General features: G+C 43.0%; 1 long non-coding RNA gene across 2 annotated transcripts in view; it reads right to left on the reverse strand.

Annotated features, from left to right (window-relative positions):
• Positions 1-2,653: 2,653 nt before the first annotated feature.
• The window catches only part of LOC117310653 (uncharacterized), a 38,777-nt gene continuing 18,551 nt past the window's right edge, over positions 2,654-22,879 (reverse strand). The window contains exons 3-6 of one of the 2 annotated variants that reach the window (XR_012329472.1): positions 16,715-17,042; positions 16,352-16,465; positions 11,483-11,677; positions 2,654-6,541 (exon numbers count right to left, since the gene is read on the reverse strand). This is a non-coding gene — a long non-coding RNA (uncharacterized lncRNA). The remainder of the gene's footprint in view (positions 6,542-11,482; positions 11,678-16,351; positions 16,466-16,714; positions 17,043-22,879) is intronic. The other variant, XR_012329473.1, reaches the window with a different exon arrangement.

Consider the following 22,879-nt stretch of genomic DNA (forward strand, 5'->3'; position numbering starts at 1 on the left):
CTGTAGGAGTCGTTCCACATGTAGATGTATTTCTGGTGTATCTGTGGGGAGGAAGGTGATCTCCGTGTCTTAATCTTCCACCATCTTCTTAGTTTTCTATTAATCCAGTTTTCTAAGTCTCTTCATTTCCTTTTGAAACCTTTATGCTTTACTTTGCATTTGTACACTCTGCTTTTTTCTTTTTGCCTTTATTCTTTCATGTGCTGTTACCATATTTTTACTTCCGTTTTCCAATTTGTTTCTGCTCAGTACTTAACAGACAGAAAGTAAATTCCTGAAGAATTTTCAAAGGAATTCAAGACTACTTGCAGGGGCCTTTGCTAAGATCCAGTAAGACTGTGTTTGATTCTTAGAAGACTGTGTTGACCTTCTTAAAGGTGCAGTTTCATTTTCATACATTTCAAGCCCCCCAATTCACTCATAGCACTGCACTTTGCCTTTCACTTTACTGAGATAAATACAAGTCACTCTGCTATGCATAATTGGAGCTGTCCTCCTACCCATATTTTTCAATTTCACCGATCTACTCTTTCATCCTTTTCAAAGTAAGCTCTGTCTTCTTCTTCTGTATTTGACTGTAATTCTTCTCTTATCTTTAAGGTTTGTGTTTTGGTCACCTCCTTTCACCCACTGACTGGAGGGATTCTTGTCCTACGGTTATGAAGATACCTGAACACAAAACAATAGATGAGAGTAACAGCATTTTACCAACTGCATACAGCTCAAGAGAGGAGGAACATCACATTACACAGTGACTGAGTACTGCACTCATGAAAAGAACAGGGATTGTTGGAAGTAGTTTTTGTAGCATCAATAAGATCGGGTGCCCCATGGTTCCCATGGGAGGATTTAATCTACTTGTTTGGATACTTCAAATCACTAGCAGAGAACTAAAACTTGTTACTCAGGGATAAACAGGTAATGTGCCTCGTCCTTTTGATAAAGAGTTCTCTAGCTAGAAGACCTTATCTACAGGAACACAGTGGAAAGAACATGAGATTAGACTATTTCTGGCCCTCCCATTTTCCTCTGATGTCAAGGCAAACTTCAAAGCTGGGTCTTAATTTTAGCCTTTTATTGTAACTGACCTCTTTATGCCTTTAAGCTTTGATGATGACTGACAAGTGCCTCCCTAGAACACAAAGTAGGCACCTGATCAGGAAAGAGGGCCACAAGGCAAGGTAGACATCAAAAACAAGATTGGTAGAGGTGTCCTCCTTTATGGCCAGTAATGGCAGCTGAGAGAACTGTATGATATTGGTAGATGGTGTATGTGTCTTCAGGGAGTGTGAACTTACATTAATCAAAGCCTGTGGCAATTGTGAATCTCAGCGAGAGAGCAGGTTGGGGGAAGAGGACAGAAGAGCAGAACTCAATTGCTATTGTTGCTTTGTAACTTAAATATGAGTTCTTTGAATATTCCATTATGCTCATTAGGAGAAATGGAAGTTCCAATGAGTATCTTCTTGAAAAATCTAGCATTTGTATTCTGAGAAATAAAACAAGTGTCTTGGTCAAAATCAGCAATGTCTGGATTCCAAAGGCAATAAGGAGTCTCCTGGTGAAGTCCTTATTATGTCTATAGAATATGGAGATACATCTTTTATTGTGATTTATATTTTGAGGCAACATACCCCCGGAGTTCTTTACCCAAAAGGGCTGACTTCTAGGCAATGGCCGAAGAGTTCACAAAAGCAGTAAGAGAAAAAGTAATGTAAGAAATATTTGAAAAAATTGAGGACTTCCCCAAATTAATGTCAGATACCAAACCACAGATCCAGAAAGCTCAGAAAACACCAGAGAGAATTAAAAACAAAAACTATAACTGAGCATGTCATTTCAAACTACAGAATATCAAAGATAAAAGAAAAAAAATCCTTAAAAGAAGCCAGAAAAAAAAATAGCTTACCACCTATAGAGGAGAAAAGGTAAGAATTATACCTTTATGTGGGATAAAGAAGGACATTACATATTACATAATGATATCATATATATGATAAAGACATAACAATCCCCCCCCCCCACCCGCTTTTTTTTGGTCTGCACTGCATGAGGTATGATGTTAGGCATGAGGCTCCCAGACTTGTCAAAGATTCTCTTGTCCCAGAAATCTGTAGAAACTTCAAAGAGGCAGACCTGAGTGGATCACATGGCTGGGATGGTGGACATTGCTGTGGTGACCAGGATGGACTTCCACCGCTATGGAAGTCCCTTAGAAACTTAGTGAATTTCTAGTGGGTGAGGAGGTTGGTGAAGATGCCCCAAAGATGATCAAGGCAGAGGTCCTTATTAGTCCTACATGAGAGCTCATTTCAAAGTGCTTTAAAGAATATGGTGGAGGAAGGCAAAGAAAAGAAAGAGCTCTTGTTTACAAAAGAATGACAACCAATATAGAAGGTGCAACAGAAACAGAAAATCACCAAATAATAATAATTGATTCTGTTGAGGCTCCTTAATGGATACTAAAGCACTGAGTGGGAGATGACTAAGGAACAGCATACTCACAGGGTCTCAATGTAACACCCCTACAAGCAATGTACTAATTATAAAGAGACATTTGATTTTTGTAAAGGGAGAAATTTGGTGAATATCACCAACGAGACAAATTGACAAGTGCCTCTAGACGTGATGCACCGAGAAGATACATTTTTTAAAAATAAAATTCTCTGTTCTATGTTCCTGCCCTACTCCATCACCAAACTTTTCTGACCTGAATCTCTCAGGAGGAACTAATCAGTCAACTCCAAATTAAAAGATATTTTGTAAAACAGCTGACAGCATAGAGTAGGCACTCAACTAATGTGCTTAGAATTGGATAGACAGACACATGAGTAGCTGGCTAGCTAGTTAGATAAATGGATGGATGGATGATTGGACGGTAGTTGGGTGATGGAACAAACAACTGGATGGAAGAATGGATGGACTAACGCTGTAGGCAAAGTTACTCAGACAGCAGCCCAAGGTAGGTTTTGAATGAGATCTATCAGAAGAAAGAGGGAAGGAAGGGAAGAAGGGAGGAAGGGAATGTACACATGTGATATTTCTTGTATTTATTGAATAGTTATTTTTTCAAATGGATGGAGGAAAGTACTCATTTTCATACCTTAGGAATTAGGAGTACTGATTTTGCCAGGCTTCACCGATGGTTTATTAGATAATTTCAAATAGGTGGAGTTTATAAAGAAAAGTAAAGTAGCATTTCAATACTGTAGATCCCACTGTCATCACTTGGAAGTATTTTGCCATTGTGCATGCCACTTTCAAATGTCAAAATGTATCACTACAGGCCCAATGCTGAGAGTGGAAGTTGGTGGGTTGTAGTTCCAGTGACTTAGGTAAGGACAGGCTGCTGTGTTTTCCCTTCCTCAGGGTGAAGATACTGTCCATTCCAAGCATCAGTGGTCAATGATCAGTGCCAGTTGCAGTAGGCATACAATTTCTTGTGTTGAGAAGGTCCTCCAGCCAGGGGAAATCACCTATCAGAGGACTAGAATTCTTTGGCCCCTCCTCCTGTAGACAGGGGTATCTCGTCACTTTCCACGTCGTCCAGAAAGCAAAAGACAACTGACATTCTATAACCATCAAACACATCACTTCCATTCATAGTATCCAACATTCATTCAATAACTATGTTTTGAGTGTCTACTATGTGTTGGAAGAGACACAGTTCTTGTCCTAAAGTGAAAAGAAAGGGCTCAGTAAAAAAGGAAAACTCCAAATTTCACTCATCCTCCCTTCCTTTTCATGGATTATAAAAGAGTGATGGTTCAGTAAGAATGACACCCTAGCAACAAATGTATATTTATAAATTATCATCAAACATGCCTAGCTCATGCAATTTCTCCCCAAGTCACTCCTCATTGGGCTTGGAGTGAATAATAATTCTCCATAGAAATAAACAGGTTTCTAACAGTCAAGTTTTACCCTGAAATTTGTGTATGTAACTATGAAAGTCATATTACAAAAATCCTTGTGGATTTCTGAAGTAGGTGGCAATGCAACAGCAGTCTTAGAAATGATGGTTGCCAGTGTTCATTTGCCAGTTTCTTCAGTTTAAGAAAATGTTTTTACAGAGTTAGAAGAAGAATTGCAGAGAGCTGGACACTTGCAGATCATGGCAAGAAATCCTGCCTCCCCTTCCCCCACCAACCACAAAGGAAAAATAATCCACCAGGCATCACAAGGAATGGGGAAGAACGAAAAAGGAAGATGCAGATGGATGAGGACAAGTTTCTCTTCCTTAGAATAAGGATCTCTTAATCAAAAAGATTCTGAGCAAAATCGCTGTGGAAATTTATCAAAATGTGAGCCGTGTCCATGACAAATTAGGTACATATTATTCTTTTGTGACCTTAGACCTAGTTGTTCACAGTCTTGGCATTGCCAGGCTTCACAAACTGCAGTGTCAGTAACTTGCTGGCTGGCGGACATGATAAGAAGCTCGAAGGTTATCATCTAACAGTAATACAGCCCTTTGTCACATTTCATAGTGTGTCCTGTAATAAACTGAGTCACTGCCTGCACATTGCTGTAAGTATAATAAAACTTAACTATCTTTCTGGATCATTCTGATTTGATGTTCTGCTAAAAACATGAATTCTTTTTCCTGAAAAATAAAAATGAGTGTTAATGACTTTCCGCTGTTCCTGCATGTCAGGTGGTTCAGGAAGAGGATTAAACAAGCAAACAAACAAACAAAAAGCATGACTAAAACACCTGAAACTAGCTCTTAGAAGCCTTAGTGTGGCTATTTCTCATAAATCCACAGAGAAGATGGGCAAAAGAGGGGACCAAAAATGTACAGGCATACCTCAGAGATATAGCAGGTTTGGTTCAACGTCAATAAAGCAAGCAACACTACACTGTAGTCTATTAAATGTACAATAGCATTATGTCTAAAAAAATCACAGTACATACCTTAATTTATAAATATTTTAGAGATAAAAAATGCTAACCATCATCTGAGCCTTCAGTGAATTGTAACCTTTCTGTTAGTGGAGGGTCTTGCCTTGACGTCAACGGCTGCTGACTGATCAGGGTGGTGGCTGAAGGCTGGGTGGGTGTGGAAATTACTTAAAATTAGACAAAAGTGATGTTTGCTGCATCGACTGACTCCCTTTCATGAATGACTTCTCTGTATGTAACATGCAATGCTGTTTGATAGCATTTTACCCATAGGAGAACTTCTTTCAAAATTGGAGTCAATCCTCTCAAACCCTGCCGCTGCTGTATCAGCTAACTTTATGTCATATTTTAAATCGCTGGTTGTCATTTTGACCATCTTCACAGCATCTTCACTAGGAGTAGATTCCATCTCAAGAAACCACTTTTTTGGCTCATCCATAAGAAGCAACTCCTCATTTGTTAAGGTTTTGTCATGGGATTGCAATGATTCAGTCACATCTTTAGGCTCCACTTCTAGTTCTAGTTCTCTTGCTTTTTCCACCACATCCGCAGCTGCTTCCTCCACTTAAGCCTTGAACCCCTCAAAGTTATCCGTGATGATTGGAATCAACTTCTTCCAAACTCCTGTGAATGCTGATATTTGTATCCCTTCCTATGAATCATGAATGTTCTTAATGGCACCTAGAATGGTGAATCCTTTCCAGGTTTTTGACTGACTGCCCAGATCGACCACAGGAATCACTACCTATGGTAGCTGTAGCTTTATGAAGTGTATTTCTTAAACAATATGACTTGAAAGTCTAAATTACTCCTTGATCCATGGGCTGAGGAATGGATGTTGTATTAGCAGGCATGAAAACAAATTAATCTTGTTATACGTCTCCATCAGAGCTCTTGAGTGACTAGGTGCATTGTCAGTGGGCAGTAATATTTTATAAATTTATTTTGGCTCTGTTGGGTCTTCATTTCTGTGCGAGGGCTTTCTCTAGTTGCGGCGAGTGGGGTCCACTCTTCATGGCGGTGCATGGGCCTCTCACTGTCGCAGCCTCCCGTTGCAGAGCACAAGCTCCAGATGCGCAGGCTCAGTAGTTGTGGCTCACAGGCCTAGTTGTGGCTCAGGGCCACAACTAGTCTGCTGTGTAATACAGCCCTGCTGTGGGATCCTCCCAGACCAGTGCTCGAACCCATGTCCCCTGCATTGGCTGGCAGATTCTCAACCACTGCGCCACCAGGGAAGCCCCAGCAGTAAGGAATCTTTTTTTGAGCAGTAGGCCTCAACAGTGGGCTTAAAATGTCCAGTGAATCATGTTGTAAACAGATGTGCTGTCATCCAGGCTTTGTTATTCCATTTATAGAGTGCATGTAGAGTAGATTTAGCATAATTCCTAAGAGCCCTGGGATTTTCACAATGGTAAACGAGCACTGTCTTCAATTTTGAGTCACCAGCTGCATTAGCCGCTAACAAGAGAATCAGCCTGTGCTTTGAAGCTTTGAAGCCAGGCATTGACTTCTCCTCTCTAGCTATAGAAGTTCTAGGTGGCATCTTCTTCCAATAGAAGGCTGTTGGAAAAATGGTGCTGACAGATTTGCTCAACGCAGGGTTGCCACAAGCTTCAATTTGTAAAAAACACAGTATCTGCGAAGCACAATAAAGTGAAGCACACTAAAGTGAGGTCTGCCTGTATCGGGTGGCCCACGTATCTAGGGGGTGTTGAGGATCAGGGTTTGCTCAAGATAAAGCAGTGGCAGCTAGAAGCAGAAACAGTATTTTTGTCTCCCTTCAAACAAGATAGGGCTGAAAACCCAAGGCCCAAGAACAGACAAACAACAAAGGACAGACAAATATGATTTCAAAACAGGACAGAGTTAATTATTGGGGAACTGGGACTGTGGTCATAATCAGTATGGATGAATCCTGGGGAAATAGCAGCACTGCTGGAATGATTTTAGTGGGCGTTGCAGCACAGTGAGACTGGTGATGTGATGGCAAAAACAATAAGAATTAGTATCTATTACACGGCAGACTAAGTGCTTTGTACACATCATCTCACCTAATTCCTACTGCAGTACTATGTAGTTTTTATTATTATCCCTGTTTTTCAAATGCAGGAGCTGAGACTCAAATATGTAGAGCAACTTGTCTTTCAGAATGGGATGAAACTGGTGAAAGGAGTAGACCTAGAACTCTATTTCATCTCCCCAGGCTTCGCTCAAAACACATATTTGATTCCTTTTGAGTGTGTACATTTAAGAACAGCAAAGTAAAACAATTATTAGCTCTAACATTTATGATTTCATTTACATTTCTATTTTCAAGACAATTTATTCACTTAATTGAGACTGTAAGAATGTGAAGTTTCAGTATATGAAAATATAGGCTGAGCCCCAACCCCTCGTGTGAAAAAAATCATAGAAATCCAAATGCGCTTCCCTTTACTATTGACCTTAGGTGAAGAGAAATATAAACAGAAATAAACCAAGTGAATTTACTAGTGACTCTGCTCAACTGCTAGCACTAGCTAGGGTTCAGTGTCCTGAGTCCTTGACCTGGCTTTGTTACAACTACAAGATTATCATCACCTTATAGGCAAGGACCACCCATGTTATCTATGTACGTCTCTTCCATGATACATTCTAGAGCTCCTATCACATAATGGATGGTCAATAAAGGAATAAGATATTTTTACCTCTCTGGGCCTTGGCTTCTGGAGAGATGGATACATATCATTGTTTAAGATTCCTTCCTAAGAAAATAACATTATCACAGTCTATTTATATGCAGGAGTCATGAATCAATTCTACTATATACATACAAGTCTGAAATTGTGCTCTCTGTGACTCTTCTGTTATAGCACAACGTGCCAGGTTACATAGAATTAGCACTTTGTAACTGCTTTTTGATGATGATGTTTCTTTACATTGATACAGCACTCCCCAGTGTATGAAGCACTTGTGTGTATTCTCCAATTTTGTCTTCCCATCATCGTAACTATTTAAGAAAATATTATCCTCATTTTCCATATATGACCTTGACTGGATCAAGGTCATTCAGCTAAAAAATGCCAGGGCATGAGACTGGAACCCCGAACTAGGAGTACTGATCCAGTGCTCTTTCAACTAAAACACACATCACATCATCACCATCATCACCATTACTATAAAGCTGACCAGAGAGCTAAAATATCCACTTCCAGGCTGGGGCTAGACACAGATCTAGTACAGACATCACTGTCAAGTATATGCAGTTAATCTTGGTTGTCTTCCCACATACCCAACTCCCTAGCTGTTCCCCAAAAGAAAAAAAAAATCACTTTTCCAACTTTTTTCCTTCAACAAATCTCTCAATTCTTCTAACTGCTGTTCTCAACTAGATGGTAATAGAGAAGCAACCTCCTCGAATTATTTCACGAAGAGGCGGCAGTTGTAATGGCGAGTTGAAACTGGCTGGTACAGGCTTGCTGGAGGTGACTCAAACATTCAGAAACTTCAGACTGGATAGGAAGTCAGCAAATGCTACAAATCAGGGTATCTTTTTCTTTTTTTAGAGAGCTGATTAGTCAGTACACCACTATTATAGTAAACAGCAGGCCTAATAAGATCACTTGCCTTTTAAAATAGGTGTTCGTTAACTAATAAAATCTCAAGCAATAAGCCACTGAACTGGAAAATTTTCTGCAGTATGGTGGCAATATCTGGATGGAAAAGAGATCTTTTTCCAGCATCCCTTAATCACAGAAATGGGTTAAGCTCATCTTGCATAATAATAATTACCGTTTATTTAGTACATACTATAACCTAGGTACTTTATACACATTTTCTCACCCAATCCTCATGGAAGTCCTGTGAGACATTATCTCCCCATAACAGATGGAGAAACAGACCCACAGAAACTACATGACGCAACCAAGGTCACTCAGCTAAAGGGTATAACTAGTATTTGAGTTCACCTAGTTTGGGCCACCAGTGACTGCATACTTTCCACCCAGCGGTTCTGAACAGTCAGTGGAATGCTGTTATTGACACAGCTACCAGAATAGTTAAAGCTTTACTTGAGAAATTTCTTCAGTAGTAAGTATAAAGATGCACATGTCTTAGAGGACACTGGCACTCTTCTCTGCAGAAGCAGAATGGTGATTCAGATGACCCTGTGGTCCCTCCTCGTCTTCTAGGTTTAAGATTTTGTACTACACAAACTATGTTCATTATTATCTAATGTATGAATTGGATTCTTGAACAAATCTTTGTCTTCCTCACCACTAAAGACTTTCAGGGGCAACTCCCATTTTTTTCCACAATTAGAAAACACTTTCATCACAATGATCAGGGCTCTCCCCACTTCGAACTGCACCCTCTCCCCACCTTTGAAGCAATACTTTGCCCAAGAAAAACCCACCAAATTTTTTCCGTATCAAATGGAAAACCCAACAAATCAATTTCTCTTCAGAAGATTGTCATAACTGTCCTGAGTCTATTTGCTAGTTATTGATGCTCTCCAGGTTGACACAGGAGAATTGTCCATCTGTTTCCTGGTTTGAACATGAACTAAATTTGTGAAGGCAAGGTTGTGACAACAGCCTCCCTTCTCCCGAGCAACAGATTATGATGCTACACACTCAGTTATTATACTACTGCAGAATCTGCTCAGAAGGAAGAGATAGCTGATCCCAGACTAACGAACGAGCTGAAAGAACAGCAACTGGCAGGATAATAAAATAACAGTAACAGCTAACAGCAGTAGTGCCAGGCACTACTTCAAGAACTCTATTAACACTTTTGATCTCAGCAAATTAATTCTTTCTAACATACCTCACTGTCACTTGAGCAAAGTTATCTATGCACAGACAGTAAAGAAAAATTTAACCAACTTGACTCTAGCACCACAACCTTATCTTCTTGAGCTTGGTTTCCCTGACTCATTGCCGGTATTTCCTGATATCCACACAGTTCATGGATTACATACAAGAGCAGAGTCTAGGCAATAAATACTTGGAATCCAAGCAGTCTATCTCCAGAGCCCATTCTTCTACCTCCTTCACCATAGTGTACTAGTGAGGAAATTGGGAACGAAGGAGATGGTGTAAATTCACAAAGGTTACAATTGTTGGAAACCATAGAATCATAGCATTTCAGGATTAAAATAAAACTTAAAACTATTAAACATAGTTATTCAAGTACTGCAAGAGAATATTTCTTAATATTCTGAAAAACAAAATAAAACAGATTAATAATTTATACCAAGCCTCTCAGCATTATGTGTCATGCCAAGAGCAAGAAAAGCAAGCAAGTACAACTTGATCTTAATCTTTGAGCTTAATTTGGGCACTACACGTAAATCACATTTATTCCATAGCATTTCACTTACCATTTGTGAAAAAAATTATAAAGCCCCAAATTAAAATGATTACCTTCTGCTAATAACCAGGGTGAACCATATGGAAAGTAGAAAGTCTCAGGAAAAACATTTCGTCAAACACACACTTGGCCAAACACAACCTGCATGTCCCGTGTGGGCACCAACACTTTTGAAAACCAATGTGTGTGCCTGTGATTCCCACTTACCAAAATTCCTCTTCCTTGGTATCAGAAGGGAAGGTTTAGGCACATCAGAGTGTCTACAGAAGAGTTGAGGACTCTCTCCACTGCCCCTCTGGATCAGAGGTGCTTGTAAACAAAATTATTTTCTCCTTTCATTGTGCCAAGAAATCTTGTCTCCTCTCTACCTAAATAACTCTCCCACTGGTCTGAAACTCTCTAATACCAATAATTTATAGACATCAAAGTTTGCATGTGCCCCAGAATCCAGCTAAATGAACTCCAGGAGTGGGAATCTAAATGTAAGTACTTAAATTGCAAGCTGTGAAACTAGGTGAATTAGAATAGCCTAGATATTCATTAAAACATATTTTCTTCAATTGTACATCAACAAACTTCAATTAAAAGAATGCATCTCCTTCAGAGAATAAACTTTAGTGGGTCTGTGGTAGGGCAAAGGAACCTATATTTTAAACAAGTGTTCCAGGCAATTTTGATGCAGGAAGTTGATTCAAAGGCCACTGTGAAGAACACGGGTCTATATAAAATCATAGGCACTAGAGGGAGAGCATCCATCAAAGGGAGGGAATATAAAACACTGCAAAAGTGTGTAGAACAAGATGGCAGCTGCAGGCACTGGAAGAGGCAGGCCAAGGTGAGGAGGCATGAAAAGGACTACGGAAGTACTAGTCTTTGGAGGTGGATGACTAGCAAAGATTAACTCTGCCTACCCAAAAAGTCTGCTTAGCTCTGTATATCCAGCTTACAAAATCATAACCCAGATATTAAAACCAACTCTAGATATAAAACATTCACATGGTATAGAATAGAAAGAAAGATAGTAATGGAAGGACTCATAGTTAACCTAGGGACACAGACTCCAAAAAGTCTCCAAAAACATAAGTGATATTTTGAAAAATCACCAATTTTTTCAATTTCAGATATAACACATTTTCTTCAGCTAGGGGAAAATCCTCTCCTTGTTTTTCCAAGTCATGAGTAAACAAGAAAATGTTCTTTAAATCACTCCCTTTAAATATCTTACCTTCTATGTTGCCGGATTCCTGACAAAATCAATAGCATGGTTGCCACTATGATGATGCAAAACATCACACCAAATATAATAATCCAGACGGGCACAGATGGGCCAGTAGGTGGTGCAAGAGTGGAAGGAATTCTTAAAAATTCCAGAGTCTGGTCATTCAAAAAGAAGGCATTGTTGATCCGGTTCCTAATCATTCTAAAATACAATGATGATTAAAAACAAATGAAACAAGACAGAAGAAACATTAGAAACAGAAGGTATAACCCTATCTCCCCATGATTATAACTATCCATGATTATAACTATCTCTATAAACAGAGCATCCCCCTAGCAGGAGACTTCAGGTTGAACAGACAGTGTGATGAGGACCATCATGCTGTGGTTTTCTGTCTATAAGTGGCAGTGCTTGTTGCCAGAAAGATGCTTCTCTATGTACTACTGCCCTCCACTGTTGATAATGTCCTAGAAGTAACTGGAAGTCTTGAGCTTTGAGCTCTGCCCACCATGTTTTATTTCCTGAGAGGCAGCATCTAGATTAAAATGACAGAACTCTATTTAAGGTGCCTTACAAAAATACCAACAGCCTGAAAAGATAAAATAATATGCAAAAAGTGGGTGATAAATATGAGAAGAAAAAACAAAACCAGCAGGAGAAAAGAGAGCACGAAGCCAGGAGCAGCTGCAAATCCATCAATTTGATCTTTTTTTTTTTTTTTCATTCAATTCAACAAACATTTGCTGGAAACTTACTAAGTACCAGATCCTGTGCTAGGTACTGGAGATACAAAATGAAATAAAAATACCCAAGAAGCTTACAGTCTAGAAGAGTGGCCCATCAGTCCCTCCACAATCACAGTGCAATCACAGTGCAAGGGGTAAATATGGGCACAGTGGGAGCACAGCAGAGGGGTAAGTACACAATAGTAAAATGTCAGAGCTGCTTTCCTAAGAAGGCAACTTTTGAGCTGTGCTTTGAGGGACAAGTAGGAGTTCTTTAGACCAAAGTGTGCAGTGAGCATAGGAATTGGAGACATGGTATGTAGTATGATTTGTTGCATCAGCTGCAAGTAGTTCCATATGACTAAAGTAAATGGTGCTTTAGGAGTCCGAAAGTCTAGAAAAATATGAAGGTAAATGCATTACTTTTCCCAGGGAAAATCTGTATTTTTGGTGGTAGTGGCACTTGGGAGGGGGAGGGGTTGGTGGCAGTTAGGGAGGGGTTGGTAGCAAAAACTTATTTGACTGAAACTATATTTCTAACTGGAATTTGCAAATTAGATGAGGAGATTTCTTGGACATACTGTGTGGCCTTTACTGAATTCACACTAGGCAAGCTGACTTCAACAACCTCTAGAGCAGCACTGAAACCAGAATATAATGTGAACCTTACGTGTGATGTCACATTTTCTAGGAGCTGCGTTTAAAAAAAAAAGTAAATAGTAACAGGGAAAATTAATTTTAATAACATATATTTTGGGACTTCCCCGGTGATCCAGTGGTTACGACTCTGAGCTTCCAATGTAGGGGACCCAGTTTCGATACCTGGTCAGGGCACTGGATCCCACATGCCGCAACTAAAGATCCCACATGCTGCAACTAAAGCTCCCCTGTGCCACAACTAAGACCCAGTACAGCCAAGTAAATAAATACTTAAAAATATATATATATATTTTGCCCACTATATCCAAGAAAATATAATTTCAACATGTAATATCAATTTTAAGTTGGTTCACATTTTATTTTGTGCTAAGTCGTTGAAATTTGGTGTGTACTTTACACTTAGAGCATATCTAATCTTGGACTAACTACATTTCAAGTGCTTGAGAGCCACATGTGGCTGGTGACTACTGATCCTGCACCTGAGAGTAAAAGCTGGAGAATCTCTGCAGACCAGCACCGGGGTATCAGGAAAGACCTCCTTTAGCAAATGAAATCCTATGGGGAGGCCTGATTATTCATAAATGGGAAGGAGAATCCCAGCCAGGGAATCTGCAGCAGGGGATAATTTCCATGCAATTTTAATCAAACTACGGAATGTCTTCTTTTTTCGTAACCTAATATTGCTAACACAGTAACACAAACCTTCCCACAAAATAACAAACCCCACTACCAAGGTATAACAGAGTAAAGTGAAAAGTTGCTCTGCATTCTCATTCTGTCTACCTGGTTGGTTAGCACTCAGGCTGATAAGAGGTTCTAGTTTAGTACAAACTATATCTCCACCTACCACTGAAATCCCCAAGAGGCGTCAATCACCATGGATATCTTCTAGCCAAGATTGGCCTTGAATAAGGCCAGGCCCTCAAAACAGATCAAAAGCAGACATCTTAGAACTGGTCTGTCATCCCCTCACCTAATTCCATAGGTGTGGATACTCTAGCAGACCGGGAGGAAAAAAAAAAAAAATCACTGCATGTGCTGGCGGCATGCCTGCGTTCAAGTTGTCACTCTTTATTTTTCTAGGTGACCTGAGCAAATCAGTTAATCTCCTTGAGCCTCAATTTCCTCATTTATAAAGCAGGGATAATAATAACAGCTCACAAATGATTGGTGCTGATACTAAATGCCACAGATGCATCAGAACATGCCTTGTGAACCAGAAAATATTATGCAAGCATTAGGCGGAACTAGCATTATTTTGCCCAACCACATAGGCTCTTCAGCCTTGAAATTCCTACTACCTGCCTTCTAGGTACCATCTCCTTTCTTTTCACTCTATCCTTCCCTCTTGGTACTGTTTCCTTTATTTTCATACAATCCTGATGAGCCCTATCCATTCCCGGACATAAATTCCCATTCTATTGGCCATTCTCACCCCCTCAATAGCCCTTCCTACTAGGGCCTTTGAAACAGACATTGTGTTGTGAACATATTCATCTAGATTTTCGACCTTCACCGTAAACACTCACTCCTCCTCCTCACATTAACTGAAGCCTGCTTTAACCACAGTGCCTTCATTTTCCTTGTAGCCCTCCCTCATCACAGGGCTTGAATAAAAATCCCTTTTCTCATGAAATACAATATTCCTAATTCTTACTCCCTAAGTAGTGGCTTTTAGCAGTATTCTTACTGGCAAAAGCACAGAAACAATTTAGCTCAAACCTTGTTAGGGCTTCCCTGGTGGCGCAGTGGTTAAGAATCTGCCTGCCAATGCAGGGGACACGGGTTCAAGCCCTGGTCTGGGAAGATCCCACATGTCGCGGAGCAACTAAGTCCGTGTGCCACAGCTACTGAGCCTGCGCTCTACAGCCCGCGAGCCACAACTACTGAAGCCTGTGCGCCTACAGCCCGTGCTCCCCAACAAGAGAAGCCACCGCAATGAGAAGCCCACGCACCGCAACAAAGAGCAGCCCCCGCTCGCCGCAACTAGAGAAAGCCTGCGCACAGCAACGAAGACCCAACGCAGCCAAAATAAATTTGTTTATTTATTAAAAAAACAAAACAAAGAAACCCTTGTTAAATCATTCCCCATGGGTATAGAGCCTCAATGCCTTTGCTTCAGCAAGGGAAACAGATGATTATTCACACAAAAACATTTGGCATTTGATTATACACTCATTATCTTAAACACTGATATTTTACAAAGAGCAGATGAGTTCTTTCACTAGATATTTCTCTTTGGTAACGAGAAAAAATATGCATTTCAGTAACTTGTAAATAAATCCTTTGTAAGAAGAGTGAACTTTGTTTCATTCTTTTTCAGGAAATAGTTTAATTTGTGAACTCATTCTTCCAATACACCTTTGCCCAACACCAATCATGTGTGGGATATGAAGTTTTGACACACATAAAGTGCATATTAATTGAAATAAAAACAAACTGCTTCCTCTGCTTCTGGGCAGAAAAGAATACATTTCACTTCTGAAAGTTTGTTATAATCCCAAGGAGAGGAGATGGGGAACTGTCAGGAAAAAATGGGTAAAACTTCAAATGGGCAAAAAATATGACTGAGAGTCCTGCAAATCTACCTTTCTGGACAGTTTCCACCTTTTATTGTTTTTGAGTTATTTTGCATATGTGTAAGTTGGAGAAAACTGATACAATGTAAATGATTCTTGTCCACAGAAAATCAAGGTGAATTGTGTCTGGTGGAGCACCGTCAGTGGATAGACTGGTGTATCTTTTAATAAATAAACATGACCATTCTTCAATTCCTGCATTTGCATGCTGCCTTGAAGTCTCCTTTAAACTGGTTTTAACATCTTACTAGTTCCCTCATTAACTAATAAGATAATAAAATCTTTGATAGCATTCATTTTTAATTTGTATGAAAGTCATGCTTTTACCTTTTTTTCAAAAAATTATCTTTTAAAGGTAAAGACTTTCACTTTGCTGTACAGCAGAAACTAACACAACATTGTAAAGCAACTATACTCCCCTAAAAAAAAACCCAAAAAACACGTAAGCATTTGGGCTCGAGAAGGCACATGATGAACCATCACACAATAGTGCCGTATAAGGTGTTCTCGCCAAAAGAAGACAGTACTAAACCTTCTTAGCTAATGTATAAACCAGGGCTTCTCAGCCACAGCACAATGGATATTTGGGGTTGAATAGTTCTTTGTTGTGAAGTGCTATCCTGAGCACAGGAGGATGTTAACTGGCGTCCCTAACTTCTGCCTACTCCGTCACCAGCACTGTACAACAACGTCTCCAGACATTGCCTAATGTTTCCTGGAGGCAAAACTGCCCCTGGATGAGAACCACTGATCTATACTAATCTCTATTCCAAGATAACAAAATGAAACCTTTGGCATCTTAATAAATAAATCACTTGGAACCAGAGAGAGAAGTCTTCAAAATCTATGAAAACAGCTGAATTAATCAATAACTTGATTCACCAGTGGAAGGCATATTTAGCGGTGATTACCTTATGGCTGGCTGTACCTCAACAGCAGGAAGGGTGTGATTCCTTGAAGGACTGGTAACCACAAATCAGAATGACACCCACTGGGTTACACTGCAAAGTAGGACGTGGGAAATTCTGCAGATGATGAGAAGAAAAAAAGTACATTATGAGTGAATAATACCAAATTGCATTAGACATTCCACTCTGGTGTTATTACCATCTTAAGAGGTGAAGAAATGTCCTACTAAGAAGAAAATAATATAGGACATTTCCTTTATTTCAAAATCATAGACTTGGGGATCATTCCTAAAACAAGGAATCTACCAAAAAAGAAACAAAGGGAATGGCTCAGTAGAGGGCATTAGGTACCTCATTCTTCATCACCTGTTAGCTGACAGCATCCCTGTTTCTTCAACTCTTGGCCTCTCTCTCTGACACAAAATGCTTTTGTGTTTCCTCATCAGGATCTTCTCAGTGTCCTCTTCATTCAGCCTTCCACCTCTCAGAACCAGACAAATCTGTTGATCGAGGACTTGCTTCCTCTGTTGGCCACTGTTTCCACCCCTCTCCTACTCCAGTAACAGGGGTTGGCCCAACAACAGACCTCCAGACTGAAGTGCTGTAACATTTACCAGCAGGCTTTGGACACTGTTTTTGCGGGTACCTGCTCCCAACTATAAGTTGGAAATGGGCCTCACTCTAGTCTGTATACCTGGATCACCAGTAGAAGTGACAAGAAAGAAATGGCAATAGTGTTCAGTTAGACAGTCTATATATGAATGTAGGAAATGTATGAACGTAGAAAAATAAGAGAAGAACCTAAAACAAACCAACGTTGTCGGAGCTAAAACATAAATCCTGAACGGCTTTCACCATATCCTTATAAGCAAAATTGCAAAAACTGACATTAGCAACCATTCTAGAAGAAACACACAGCCTCTGTAAAAATACAAGTAAATTCGCTCTTTTTCCTTAAAGGAGCATTCATTCAAGTGCATTTTGTTCATTTTTACAATAATGAAAGAGAGTGCCCCTCAGTCAATTTTCTGTAATTTTCAGGACCTGGTACAAATTATTATATTTTCTCCCTTTAAATGTCAAGGGCAAAAAGTGGAGGGCTCCCCCGCCACCCAGAGCCAAGCGCCTGGGCCAGCAGCGGGAGCTGAAGGATCCCCTATGCTCAGAACACAGGGGCGCCCCGCGAGGCCCCGGGTCCGCGAGGCCCCGGGTCCGCAAGGCCCCAAGTGTGTCCGCGAGGCCCCGAGTGAGTCCGCGAGGCCCCGAGTGAGTCCGAGAGACCCCGAGTCCGTGGGGCGCTGGCCTGGCCCGCGCAGGACGTCGTGCCCAGAGGTTCCAACGCCCCGCGAACCATCCCCCACCACGATGCCAACGGTCGCCTCAGCGTCATAAGCTTGACGTCTACAGACTTCGGGGCCGCCCAGAAGCCAAAGCCCGTCGAAGGTCCGACCCCACTGACCCGCGAGCATGGGCAGCTACCTGAGCAGGTACCTGGGCACGGCCAAGGCCACGCAGCCAGCCCACGCCCGGAAGCGCCGGTCCCCACGGTTCCCATGCACCGGGCCCGCCCGCGGCACCTGCCTCCCGATGGGCCGGGCCGGGTGCCAAATCCTGTGCCACCGCCGCCGCCGCCGCCACCGCCGGGATCGCGGGCTTTCGTTCCGCAGCAGGCCGCTCCCCGCCATCCTGCGCAGCTGGAAGTACTACCCGGTCCGCGGGTTCTTGGTGCTCCAGGCCTGGAGGCGCCTTCCCAGAGGGCCGCCCCTCCGCACCTTCTCGAGGCTGGGGTTTTCCGGCCGTGGCAACGGTTTCACGATGAGGTCCCGGTGGAACGCCCGCCTCTCCTGCCACACGCAGAGCCTGGTGGGCGTCCGTACCGCCCCCGTTGAAAGCCTAAGCAGCTTGTCCACGTGTCCGCCCAGCCAGGAGTCCCCGGAACCCTGTGCCAAGGAGACCGCGCTGAGGGCCCTCAGCCGACGCGAGCAAGGACAAAGGCGGCTCGACGGGCCTCTGAGGTCTGAGAGCCCCGAGCCCAGGCTGTCGGCCTTCCGGCCCGTGTTGAGGAATGGAGTGGTCCCTGCCTTTGTGCCCAGGCCGAGGCCTCTGAGAAGAAGCATCTGCTCCCGGTGCAACCGCCTCCGTGAAGAGGACACTGAGCCCCGGCCTGACAGCAGCCCTGCCTGACGCCCACCCTGCTGTGAGGCCCGTCCCACACACCCCCACCGCCACACCCCCACCAGCCCCCCCCCCCCCCCCACCCTCAGCCCCACCCCCACCCCCAACCCCACCCCCCCCACCGGCCCAGGGCACAGTCACAGAGCCTCGCTGCAGAGATGGGAGCGGATCACCACTCCCGGGCCTGGGCCTCCTGCAGCCTGACGTCCCCCGTGAGTCCTGAGAGCCAAGGCCACCTCCTCCTGACACTCAAACCCACATTTCTTTTACCCAGCTGACCCCTGCCCTACCCCTGCCTGAGTCACTGGCACGGACCGCCAGGCCAGCTCCCTCCACTCCAGCCAGGAGCTGCCAAGCCCCAGAGCCACCTCTCCTACCTGCAGAGCCCGCCCCGAAGAAGCACCGCTGACGTCCAGGCCTGCACTCCCTCCTGCCCACCCACCCTTGCTGCCTTTGCCCCTGACAAGACTCTTCTCAGGAAGGCGTGCGTCTCCCCTACTGCCCACTTCATACGGTTTAAAGGTGGTTCTTATTTTAAATAATACTAAAATAGCTTCATTATCCTAGAGATTGTGTGGTCTTTCTTTCAAAGATTCAAACATTAGGATTTCATCCACATGATGGTTTCTCCACCCTGGCTCTGTTGGGGCCAGACAAGTCTTTGTGGGGTGCAGACCTCTGCATTGTAGGGTTTTAGCAAAATCCCTGGTCTCTGTCCTCTAGGTACCAGTAGATAATCCATATTGTAAACATACAACGCGTCTCCAGGCCCTGCCAGATGTTTGGGGGGGAGGGGCGGGGCACGCGGTGCACAATGACACTGGTGGAGAGCCACTGAGGGACAGTGCCCTCTACTGGCAGAAACATCACGCCCGGTCTCCCAAAATGTGCCTTTTTCAAAGACACAGAGAGGAACAAAATGAAGTGGTGTGTGCTTGGCAAAAACATATCCCCCACTTTGCAGAATGCTGTGGGGTGCGCATGACTCATGTTTTGGGCCTTATTAACAATCAGACAATGCGGTTTTTTAAAATGAGCTACTCATTTATCATCTTCAGTCTCGCAAAAATTGAAAAGTTAAAAAATATCAAATGCTGGAAATGATGCAGAGAACTGGAATCCCAGGCAGTGCTGTGGGTGTCGATAGGTCCAGCCCTTCTGAAGCGGCATTTGGAAGTGTTTCCTAGAACACAGTGCGGCCACCAGAAACACTCTTACACACACACACACACACACACACACACACACACACACAGACAGACACACACACACACACAGACACAGACACACACACACACACACACACACACACACACACACACACACACACACACAGACACACACACACACACTGGTGAGGATGTTCTTCGCAGCCCCCTTTGTCAGAGCAGAGCATTGGAAGAACCTAAATGTCCACCAACAGGGGAAGGGATAAAGTAAATATGGTATTGCTATCAAGGGACTACTATTCCACAGATTAAAGGAAAGAAAGAGCCCAGGGTTTCTGCACTGTTCGGTCTGGGCCAGGTAATTCTATGATGTGGATGCCCTGTGCGTTGCAGGATGTTTAGAAGCAAACCCGGCCTCTGTGGACTCGATATCATCAGGACCTCCTCCAGTAAAAACAACCACACATGTCTCCAGCCACTGCCAAACACTCGCTGAAGGACAAAAATCACCTCCAGTTGGGAACTACGGATCTAGAGTTACACATTTTTTTTAAACGAGTATATCTCAAAAATACACTGTCAAATGAAAACGATGGGAAGTGGCATATTATGGGTAGCACAAGCCGTTTATATAAATCAAAATATATATATATACAAAGTAATATTGCTAGCATAACACAGGGGGCCGGAAACCAAGTAAATGGTCATTTGGACACTTAGCCTGTATTGTTCTTTCCATCTAAAGCCACTTCAAATACTGTTCAAACATGAATTTCAAGGTTTCCCCTTTAGAGGATCAGAGAATGAGCTGTAAACATAGCAAAGTCCCTTCTCCCTCCCATGGAGCACGCTTTCTAAGGGGGCAGAGACAGAAGGTAAACATTTAAATAAATGTACACACTGACAGGTGGGGAGATGTGCTCTGAAGAAACCAAGGCAGGAGGAGGGATGCACACAAGCTGCATCGACACACTGTGGCCCAAGCGCTTCCTCTGTCCCCATCACCATGGAACCCGCTATCCCTTACTACGAATTCAAGTCCTTCATTCCGTGTTTCCACTGGGTGGCAACTCAGGCTTTAACACAGCACCTCAGCAAATAACAGGAAAATATGTTATCTACTTAGAAATAAAGATGTCCAAAACATTAAAATTGCTGGCTGAAAATATTAAACTCAGCATTTTCAATGGAGACAGTTACTGTTACATACAAAACAACCTGGGCTGAAACTCTATAAATCAAGCCTTTATTCTGAAGTTTACTCCCTGCCATTTGCTAGACATGAGACAAGGCACTGCACTCTGCGTGAGTTACCAGAAAGGGCTTGAGACCTTCGTGTGTCAGTGAGGGTACGGTTAACTGCTTAGGGTCTTCCTCAGTAGAAGAGCAGTAAGTATCCCTCCTACATGATGGTTTAGCCAGGAAAAGTAAGTCAAAGGTTTTAAGCACACAAAACAGTAAGCTTCTGCTCTACAAATATCAACTACAGAAACAGAACTACAGAGATGTGTTTACATTTTGTTCCGATCCAGGCAGTTGAACTGGTAATGAGTAAACCCACTTCCCAAAGTAGCGAGCTTGTGGGGAAAGGGCCAGGGGAAAGCACAGCCCTGCTTCTGGAGCCAGCTGCAAGGCAGAGGCTGCAGAGGACGATGGAGACACCCCCGTGGGCTGGGGCTTCCTCCTTGTCTGGATGACCCTTTGGGAAATTAACGGATGTCCTGGCTACCTCAAGAGTAAGACACTGAGGTCCGACAAGAGATAAAATGCAGGCGGCCGGGAGCTCCTTCTACTGTGGCCATTCCCGCCACCTTCACCGTGGGAGTATCCGCGCAGGGGACTCAGGTGCAACACGAAGGAGAAATGGTGGGTGGGACACCGTCTGCTTGTGTCCACTGCAGCCCAGTAGACGGGACCCTGGTTTAAGAGCCAGGACGTCAAGCATTCACTCACAGATGTTTACCGAGAGCTAACAAGGATTAGCCGCTATGGTTAGGGAGGGTTAGGAAAAGCGTTCTACTGCAGGGGCATTTAGATTGCACGACCCTGCCCATAAGTGCCGGGTCTAGGAGTTTAGTGCTATTAAGACGCTTGAAGATCAAGGTCACAGTGTGAGCTCACCAGAAGATTAAAACCAAAGTGGGAGCCAAAACTCCCGAGATGCCCGGATCTGCCCACGAGGCTCCATGCTCCGTCGGAGAACAGACCCAGGACAGAGGGGAGGGCACAGGGCTTCTGGATTCCACGTGGTTTGTCCTCAGTCTTTGTCAGGAGGGGCTCTAATTTCTACCCACAGTAGAGCTTCATAGTCTCCAAGCTTTGAGCACCGTTTTCAATTTTATCAGCTGAGCGTTCCCTGGGAGCCTATCAAACACTCTGTCCATCTGCAACACAAGACTTCTCTGGGCCCTGGGCCACGAGGCCAAGGCCCAAGTCCACCCTGCCCTGTGCGGCCCTGTATTCCTGAAGTGTGGCCCGTGTGGGCGCTCAGTGACTGTGATGTGAATAGGTGGATGAATGAACTAACAGAACGGAGCAATGAGCTCCACTGTTTTTACTCACTGTTTCTACATTACTCCAAGAGAGAGTAACTGAGAAAGTAAATTGGGCCAGCACGGCAATAATAGAAAAGGGAGGAAGGAAAGGAGGGAGATTACTTCCCTAAAACTTTGTTTCCCCAATCACAAATATTCAGACAACATAACACAGACAACTCTCTAGTGTAAGAAGACTCCTGAATATAGTGCAGATAGAGGTAGCCAATAGGAAGTGTACATGTAAGGAAAGTGGGTGCTAAAGGGAGTACCACGAAGAGTGATTTTACGGGTTTCGGTAGATAATTTACTTGGCGACCAAAAGACGCAGATTCCTTCCAGTGATAGATTATGTCCAACCAGCGTGACTTCTTCCACGCCCTTTCTTCTAAATGTGACCACACTGAATGTCCTCTAAGATTTGCACAAAATGAAACATTAATCAGCCGACAGCACTTACTGAACTAAACGTGTCTTTTAAAGTATGTTTTGATGTAATGAATAAACTGAAATGCCTAAATCTTACAAAGTTCTCCTCACAAGAGACGTCATCCGGTGACGGATGTTAACTAGACTTACTGAGGTGATCATTTCACAATACACACAAATATCAAATCATTATGTCGTGTACCCGCAGCTAATATAACGGGATC

Source organism: Tursiops truncatus (assembly GCF_011762595.2).
Source record: "Tursiops truncatus isolate mTurTru1 chromosome Y unlocalized genomic scaffold, mTurTru1.mat.Y SUPER_Y_unloc_1, whole genome shotgun sequence".
Taxonomy (NCBI): Eukaryota; Metazoa; Chordata; class Mammalia; order Artiodactyla; family Delphinidae; genus Tursiops; species Tursiops truncatus.